Source organism: Temnothorax nylanderi, unplaced genomic scaffold (assembly GCF_030848795.1).
Source record: "Temnothorax nylanderi isolate EJ_2023f unplaced genomic scaffold, tnyl_v1.0 TNYL_tig0431_pilon, whole genome shotgun sequence".
Classification (NCBI taxonomy): Eukaryota; Metazoa; Arthropoda; class Insecta; order Hymenoptera; family Formicidae; genus Temnothorax; species Temnothorax nylanderi.
In genome coordinates this window covers 806-10,556 of record NW_027249493.1, presented here as the reverse complement: position 1 = coordinate 10,556, position 9,751 = coordinate 806, and the positions used below count along the sequence as shown (strand labels likewise).

At 36.4% G+C, this 9,751-nt stretch overlaps 1 pseudogene; it reads right to left on the bottom strand.

Annotated features, from left to right (window-relative positions):
- Nucleotides 1-7,768: 7,768 nt before the first annotated feature.
- On the bottom strand, nucleotides 7,769-8,787 carry LOC139782643 (uncharacterized; annotated as a pseudogene).
- Between the last annotated feature and the right edge of the window lie 964 nt (nucleotides 8,788-9,751).

Below are 9,751 nucleotides of genomic sequence, written 5' to 3'. Positions count from 1 at the left end.
AACAAAAAGTGCGTGATCTTGTTCTCAAAGTCGTATCTGACGAGAAAGCTTGCGATCGAGATCCTGAACTCGAGGCTGAGCGTATGGTCGATGACGACTATTTCGATTTTGGTCCAGTCTCCGCTGCAACTGAGCAGCCGGAAATCTTTTACCAACATGGAGAAGCTGAAGTCGAGATCTGTAGATTTATAACGAGACATGACCCTAGTCTTGAAAGCTTGAAAGATTTTCCACTAATTCGGAAGCTTTTCTTGCGATATAACACGCCGTTGCCGTCGTCGGCACCAGTAGAGCGACTATTCAGTTATGCCACAATGATGGATATTCCAAAATTCAACCGACTGACTGATGCGCATTTCGAGAAGCGAGTCCTATTTAAGGCTAACGCAGCGCAGAAACTGATTAATTTTTGACCGAAAAACGACACGCAGAAATCCTGGTTACGTGGTAACCAGAATTCATGGTTACATGGAAACAAAGGAATCAAGAGGTCGGAAAATGTGATTATTGCGATATGTGATTGAAATAGAGAACTCGAAAAATGTGATTATTAAGATACATTTGTAGTATTAATTTAATGTCATGTATATGTCAGCTTCTGAATACTAAAAATAGATAAAATTTTAATGAGATACTTCTTTGAGCTTGAAAATTACTACCATAGTTTTGTACCTTGTAAAAACTTGAATTTTTATTCATCAATATTTGGCACCAATACTTAAACAATATAATTACTACATTTATATGTCTTTGCTTTTTGGTTTGCATTAATGCTGATATGTTCTAGAGAAAATATTTTGTAGAATAGCAGTATATTGTTTGTGACGGTCAACTGTTCGGTCAGAAATTCGGAAAATAAATTTTTCCGATAAAGAGTAAAGTGCCCTTTAGGTTTTTGTTCTGGTCTTAAAAATTTTGTTCTGAGTTGTTCCAGTAGAGAATACGAGAGTTTTAACGCGGAAAGCTTAGAACAAGATTTTTAACCAAGAAATTGGAAAAACAAATTTTTCCGATGAAGAGTAAAGTGCCCTTTAGGTTCTTGTTCTGGTCTTAAAAATTTTGTTCTGAGTTGTTCTACGCGGTTATAAATATGTTCTAAATCAACAGTTTTGTAAGTCATTTTGTTTGCGAATAAATGGCCAAAAACTGTTATTTCAAAAATTTTTCTTTTTTTAATATCTTAAAGTTTTTGACCAATCAAACTAATATTTTGGAACAATGTTTAGAACAACTAGAACAACCTTAAAAAGTTCGATTTTCGAAAAATGGGGTGCCAGGTCAGAAAATTGTTTTTATTTATTTTCCACAAACATTTTTATTTTAAAAATTTGATTTTCTGGAATAATTTAGAACAAGTCTAGAACAAAAATGGGATGCTAACTTCACACAGGTGAAATTCGATCACTCCAAATGTCTGAATTTACTCTTAAAATTGTTGGAACAAGCTGATCTTCGAGAATAGTTAATTTAATTATAAATAAGTAATTAAATTACATAAATGTAATTAAATTACATAAATATAATTAAATTACATAAATATAATTAAATTACATAAATATAATTAAGTTATATGAATGTAATTACATTACATGAGTGTAATTTAATTACTTTGAGCACCAATTACTGTCAGCATCGATTACAAATGCTCAAAATAATGAGTAATTAAATGGAACTTAATTACAAATGCTGAAAGCAATGGATAATTAAATGGATCTTAATTACAAATGCTGAAAGCAATGGATAATTAAATGGATTTCAATTAAAAATGGTAAAAGTGGTATGTAATTGAATGTGTAATTTGGAGACGAAAGTATTTACTGCCGCCCATCTCTGTAGACGGCATAGTTGCCAAAATATATTTCATGCGTGAAAAGAAAATTAATCTGCAAAAATCAAATAATATTATGAGCGCGAAAAAATATACACGAAGAATTTATTTTGAGAATCAGAAAGATTAAAAAAACGCGACAGTTTTTTCCCTCCGGATAAAATTCCAACGTGCGCTTCTAAGGTCAACGCGCATCCTTTGCTAAACGAATGAATTCATACACATTTTGCTGCCAGATTTTTATTGACGTGATGCAGACAGGTACATCTGAGCCTCAATAAAACGCGAGTAATCGTAAATCAATTATGCGAAAGATATTAGATCTTATATTCGTCAATAAAGTTATAAAATCCGCAAACAATGCGAAAATTTGCGCATAGTCCCTCGTGGTCAAATATAAATGCATCGCGTCGCTTCGCTAATGATCGGATAAACACTTTCTCGAAAACGCAACAAAATATTTGCTCCACGAAATAAGCTCGCACAAATTGCATCTGACAAAACTGAAATTTAACAATTATATATAAAATCAAAAGCTATAAATTAGTTTTTTTTTTAACAAGAGAAGTTGAGACACGTAGCGATAAAATTGAATAAATTCTCAACACGATAAAAATAAGTTTAATAATTTTCTTCTACGGTTTTCGTTTCCTTTTTAAGAAATAAAGATGTTAAAAAAAAAATCAATATAAAGTAATATGTTACAAAAGTTTCTCTTGTAAATTTTCAAAAGGAGGAAAGCAAATTTGAAAGAATAATATGATAAATCAACATTCTCTGAATACATATTAGAAACCATTTTTTTATATACAATTTCTTTTATATTATCTGGTACATCTTTTTTTCTAATTAGACTGATTGCTAATATATCTTTTAATATGCATAAAATATATATTTAAATTCTTAGTGCTTCTGCATGATAATGCAATAATTTCAGATTTTTTGCCATCACCTATTACTTCAGACTATGAATCTTACTGAAAAGGAAGCTGCGTAGATTTAAACAAATAATGGAGAATTATGAATAATATGAGGTTTCCAACGCTGAGCTTTTTATGTAAACTCTTTCAAAGGATCTATCCATTCTTGATGGGGTAAAATAATAATTTCTATAACAAATGCAATAAATATTAAATTTATAGTATTGATTTATATAATTAATTTTATTCTGTCTTTATATAGAAAAATATACACTCATTCTTAGCATCAAAGTAGAGGGTAACGCAGCTGACGAACAGTATAGATAATAACAAACTAAATAAAAATCTTAATTATTAATATCATTATGTTATAATAATTAAGATTTTTATTCAGTTTGTTATCTATACTGTTCATCAGCTGCGTTACCCTCTACTCTGATGCTAAGACTGAGTGTATATTTTTCTATATAAAGATAGAATAAATACTATAAATTTAATATTTATTGCATTTGTTATAGAAGTTATTATTCTACCCCCATCAAGAATGGATAGATCCTTCGAAAGAGTTTTACATCATTCATTTACATTACAAGAAAAAAATTATTAGAGGTGCAAGAGATGCAGTAAATTGCCCAGTCTAATAAGTACCCGCGTCAATACATACTATGTATACTAATTCACATTCTCAATTATGCTACTGTTATTATTTGTCATCAGACAATTATAAACATACACATAATAATTAGATACATATTATATATATATATATATATACGCACATGTGTGCATAAGAATATATGTAATTTATAAAAAGCGGGTGCTTATTAGCCTTGATACGTTACTGCCTTCTGCTACGGACGGCCAGAAAGCATTTTCAGGTTCAGGCCGTATTGCTAAGAATCCATAGACGCGGCAACACCCTCGCGGCGTTGCCGCGTCTATAGCATATGTCTCTCTACCACCGTGCGTCCGTGTGAGCAATTCAGTGGTGTGTGTACGTGTACGGAGTTTCGCGTTGTCACCACCAGTGGTCACCACCTTACGTGGTGGCGTTTTCGCGTCGGAGTTCGGCCTTGCTTTAGTTGACATTACCGACGTCGAGGAAGTTCGGCCTTAGCTTTAGCATCCCCTTAAGGGAGAAGTGAATAGGAGGGACAGGCACAGGTAGAAGCGGCGGATGGAGCAGGGGAAGAGGTGGGAATAGAGAGTGAACAGCAGAGAGACAAAGGAAAGAAGAGAGAAGGCGAGGGCGAGAGGAAGGCAAGAGGCAGACCGACAAAGGCGGAAGAACTTGGCAAACAGAGAGGAAGAACGGATAGCCTAGGTTCGGTCTTAGACTACATACAGAAGAGGAAAAGAGGAGAGTTTAGAGGAGGAAGCGAAGGCAAGAGCAGAGGAAGAAATCCTAGAAAGGTTTAACGAAACAAGGAGGGTAAACAGATCTCCGCCAACCAAAATCAAAAAAGAAGAGAAGGGAAAAGAAAACATGGCAACGGAAGAGCTATTGAAAGAAATACTAAAGAAAATGAAGGAACAAGAGAGAGAAAGAAAGAAAGACAAGGAGGATCAAGAGAAAGAAAGAAAGAGGGATAAAGAGGAAATAAAAAACGAAATTAAGGGACTGAAGGACGAATTGAAGAGAAGCGAGGAGATATGGGAGAATCAAAGAAAGACTTTGGAAGGAAGAATTAAGAGCCTGGAGGAGAAGGTGGAGAAGATAGAAGCCAACATGGCGCAGAAAAGAGGGAGGTGAAATAATAAGGAAAATGAAAGAGATAGAAAGAAATATGGAGATGGCAGAGAGAAGAATGAGGAAAGTTAACATAATCGTAAGAGAAGAGAAAACGGGAAGTGAAAAGGAAAGAAGAGAAAAAATAGAGAAGTTGCTAGAAGAAATAAACAATTTGAAAGCGGCCATCGAGGAGGTACAAGAAATTGGACATGGAGAATTCAAAATGAAGATGCTGAGATGCAGAAATTGGGAAAGCAAAAGGGAGATAATGATGAGAAAGAAAGAGCTAGGAAAGAAATATGGCTGCTTTCTGGATGACGATCTCACTAAGAAAGAAAGACAGGTACAGAAAGAGATAAGAAAGATAGCAAGGGAGAAGAGGGAGACAGGAAAGAGGGTAACGGTCGGTTACCAAAGATATGGGAGGGTAATAAGGAATGGAGATGGAATGAAAGAAAAGGAGAACTAGAAGAGAGGAATGACTTTTGTAGATCAGAAAGAAAGGAAGAAAGATGAAGAAGGGTTAAGAGAGAGGAATGAGAGAAGGAGGGAAGAGACGCAAAAAGGAGACAGGAAAGGATTAAGAAAATAGAAGAAAGGCCGAACGCTCCCGAGGAGGCCAGAATGGAAGAGAAAGCATAAAGGAGGAAGAAGAGGAAGTCAATGGAGGAAACGGTAGAGTGGAGGCCGAGGGACATGAGGAGGAATATGGGGAGGAAGAGGAAAAAAAACGACAGGAGGAGTGAAGAGACATGGAAAGTGGCTTTCTGGAATGTAGCTGGTATATCAAACAAGGATAAGAATTTCTGGGAGGGATAAAGGAATGGGATGTAATTATAATGATGGAGACCTGGATAGATGAGAAAGGATGGGAGAAAGTGAAAGAGAAGCTACCGAGAGAATATAGATGGAGAGTACAAAATAGCGTCCAGGAAGAACAGGAAAGGCAGAGCGTGCGGAGGCATGCTGTTAGGAAAAGGAAAAGTATAGAAGAGGTAAAGGAGGGATGTGAGAAAGAGGAAGAAGGTAAAATCGAAGGTAAGAAAGAATAGATGATGAAATATGGAGAATAATAGGAATTTATGTAAACAACGATATAGACAAGAAACTTGAAGGATTGAAGGAGTGGACGGAGGAGAGGGAGAAAGGAGTAAGGACCATAGTAGGTGGTGATTTTAACGCGAGGACGGGAGAGGAAGGAGGATGGGAAGAGGCAGAAGGATTGCAAAGAAGGATCTGGCTCTATGACACCCTGATATGGACGGTAATGGGTTACGGTGCAGAAGTATGGGGTTGGAAGGAAAGGAGGGAGGTAGAAGGTATTCATGAGAGATATCTTAGGTGGGTACTTGGATTAAACTGGAGGACACGGGCTACATGGTCAGAGACGAGCTAGAAAGGGAGAAGATGAGAGCTAGAGCAAGCAAGAGAGCATGGAAGTTTGAAAGAAAACTGAAAGAAGGAAGAGGAGGAGAAATAGCGAGAAAGTGTTTAGAGGAAATGAAAGAGAGATGGAGGAGAGGAAGGATAATAGGAAGGTGGGAGCAGGAGAGAAAAGACTACCTGGAAGGGATCGGAGTAGAAATAGAAGGAGAAAAGAGGAGTTGGAAGAAGAGGAATTGGAGAAGAAGGAGAAAAGGTAAGGAGAGACAAGAAAAGATGGACAAGATCACGGAATCGAAGTACAACAGGTGGTATAAGAATATTAGAAAGGACGGGATCCCGGACTATCTAAGAAAGGATGGGAGGAAGCGAGGTGGAGTAGGGTTGCAGATCAGACTTGGTAATGAAGTGAGGGAGGGACTATACTGGGGAGAAGAGGAGGATAAAATAAAAGGTGCAGGATGTGTGGGAGAGAAGAGGAAACATGGGAGCATGTATGGGAGGGTGTGCCAGATGGGAGGAGTGGGATGGAGAGGGATGGCAAGACGTAGTGGGGAGATTACTAGGAGAAAAGGGCGAGGGAGAGAAATGGATGAAAGCAGTAGAGGAAATGAGCGAGAGAGGGAGGAGGGAGAAGAATGGAAAGGAAAGGGGAGGAGCTGAGACGGACAACGAAGAGACAGGCAGGTAGAAAAGAATGGAAGGATGCTCAGAATGGAGCAAGACCAAGGTAAAAGGAAGAGGGACGAGAGCGAGGAGAAAGGGGGTAACTCATGTAAGAGAGAATGGTGGTATAAGGACAATGAAGAGTACGAGGAAGAAAAAGAAAGAAAAACATAATTATTAGAGTCGAGAAAGAGATATGGGGTGAAGGCGGCGCAAACTCAAGGAGATCTGCAGAGGAGGAGACTACGAAGAAGATGGAAGAAAATCTCCTAATGATCTCGGACGAGGACGAGGTGGACCGGATGGAGGGACCGGAGGGAAGAAGCTGGAGATGGTAGGGAGGGGGTTAACAGAGTGTAAAACATGTAAAGGGTTGGGCACGTCCCTCTAAAACGCCAAGTTCATGTATCATATGTAATAGGTGACGGGAATTGTTGTAAAGGGTTGGGTACGTCCCTAAAACGCCCTTTTGGACCCCTTGTGGGTAAAAAGTACACATATCTATCTACATAATACATATATACTTTATTATGAAATGTACAAAATAGATATTTAAAACATATACATGATAACTTATACAGTCGTTGACATTATTGAACATCACAATAAATTTCGGATATAAAAAATCAATAATACAAAAAACGCAATACAATGTTTTGCAATACAAAAAAAACGCAAAAAAAATAATATTCATTATGTCAAATATAATATGCATCAAAGTACCTTAATAAATTATTATGGCAAATTAATAAAGCGTCCACGAAATGCTCTTTCATACTGCCATGGTGCTGTTCTTGGCCAATGTCAGATACAAAGTATTGCATTAACTTGTTTTCATTTCAGTTTGCAATACAAGCACTTCTATTAGCTCCTATATATTCTACCAAGCCGCCGGAAACTTGTGTGATTGACCTGTGCCCTCCATGCTCCTGCTTGAATGTCTCCATACTATGTTCAACATCTATAAATTCTGGAGGGCAATATTCAGCATGTGTTGCACAAGTCATTATAAAATTATGGAGACATGTCAGAGCTTTTACAATTCGTTCTGCTTTCTTTGGGGAACAACTCATAGTGGAATTTAAAATCTGCCATTTTGCGCCCAATATGCCGAACGTATTTTCAATAACCCTCCTGGCCCTAGACAACCGGTAGTTGAAAATACGTTCGTTGTCTGACAAGTTAACATTCCTCCTAGGGAACGGCCTCATCATATACGTTGATAAGGGAAATGCTTTGTCAGCAACAAAAAACGTGAGGAAATGGGTCCGATATATTTGTATTAGGAAGTGGAATAGGTGGCGGCAAATTAGCTGTTTCCTCTTCCAGAGCTTGCACAAAATCTGTATTGGCCCACACACCACCATCACTTATGAGCCTAGAAATAAAAATATCATTACTTGATACCTGTACACTCATATGGAATACAATATTTAGATTAGTATAATATTATTATAGTATTATATGCTAAGCTTATATTAAATTTTATATTTAAATAAATGACATACCATATTGTCCTATATCCACCCACGTAAACTTGTAATCTGCATCGCAAGCGGCCAGAAGCACGATACTGAAAAATCCCTTGTAATTATAATACTGAAATCCTGATCAAGGAGGAGCTTTGATCCGAACATGCTTGCCATCAATGGCACCGATGCAATTAGGAAATTGCCATTTTTCTAAAAATCCATCAACCACTTTTTTCCATGAATTTTCATCCATAGCTGGAAGGAAAATTGGTTGCAGTACCTCCCAAATTGCTTGACAGGTTTCGGGTATAATTGCATGTACTGTTGATTTTCCTATGCGGAATTCAGTATGTTTGCTTAAAATTGAATCTCCTTGCGCCAAATACCTACAAACATTATTTATTGTTATTAGATTAATGTTGTGTCTTACGATTAATAATTTCGGATTCTTCACTCACAACAAGTCACTTGCAAACGCAGTTAGGATCCAATGGTGTTCTCTTGCTTCGTTTTCTAATTTTCCTCGTACAACGTCAAGTAACCAATTAAAGTGCTCCGGCCACATTCGCATATTTTGAAAAAACTCTTCATGATCTTGTGTCTCCATTTCTCTCAAAATATTTGTTGCATAACCTTGCTCATTCCTAGGTCGATTTATAGGACGGATCCACCACCTTCTTCTTCCACAACCTCGTCCTTTCGTCTTCGTCGTTCCCACAATAATATTAAATGATGATGTAACATAATTGTAAATACACTTGTTAAAATTAATTCATAGAACTCCATTTTATTGACAAAGTAATTTCATTTACTAACAACGTGGTTCTAAGCAGTATAACCTCATTTACTGACAACACACTACGATTCTACACTTACTCCATTGTATTCTAGACGAGACCAGCGTAAGCATCTTACGCCAAGATTGTTACCTACTTTTACTTCTTACGTCCGTCTTACTACATGTATTGTAGACGAGCCTTAAGAGGGCTATTTCGGTTTAAGAGAGCTGGCGTAAGAGCGTAAGCGAAATAATTAATTTTATTTCTTACTCCTACTTTTACACTTACGCTCGGCCAATCAGGTTATAATACTTACTCCGTGTATTGTAGACGACGCTTAATCGACTGATGACTGAAACGACCCTTTAACTAATTGAACAGAAACATAAAATAAAGACAATTCGGGCCGACTTTCGGGATCTCTTACAGACGAAAGCGGGAACATCGATAAGCACCCAGCAAACACATATTGTAACAGTTATATAACATTGGAGCCAAAATTTATTATAACATTTGTTAATCTTTATCATATAACTGTTATATACTATCTATTTACTATTGTTTTATAATGTATGTTATACTTACGTAATGTAATATTTATATAACGCAAAATTATTAATATATATTCCAGCAAATACCAAATAACATGTAATATGTAACATAATGTATATATATTGTTGTAACATATTTATAATTAGGCAGGCATTATGCCTAACTAACAATTTGTGTATGAGACGCTTGAAAAGGACCTAAACCCGAGGTCGAAACGTAGCGTTCTGTTAAATAAAGTTAGCCAGTTGGGTCGAATTAAGTACCTGAGTTGAACATATTTATAATGTTTAATTTTATAATTGTTACAAGAAATCTTATATAATAGTAATATAATTGTTATACAAAATTTCAACTGGAATGTTATATTAAAAAATATATATATATATATAATATATTATATATAGGACATTTTGCTGAAA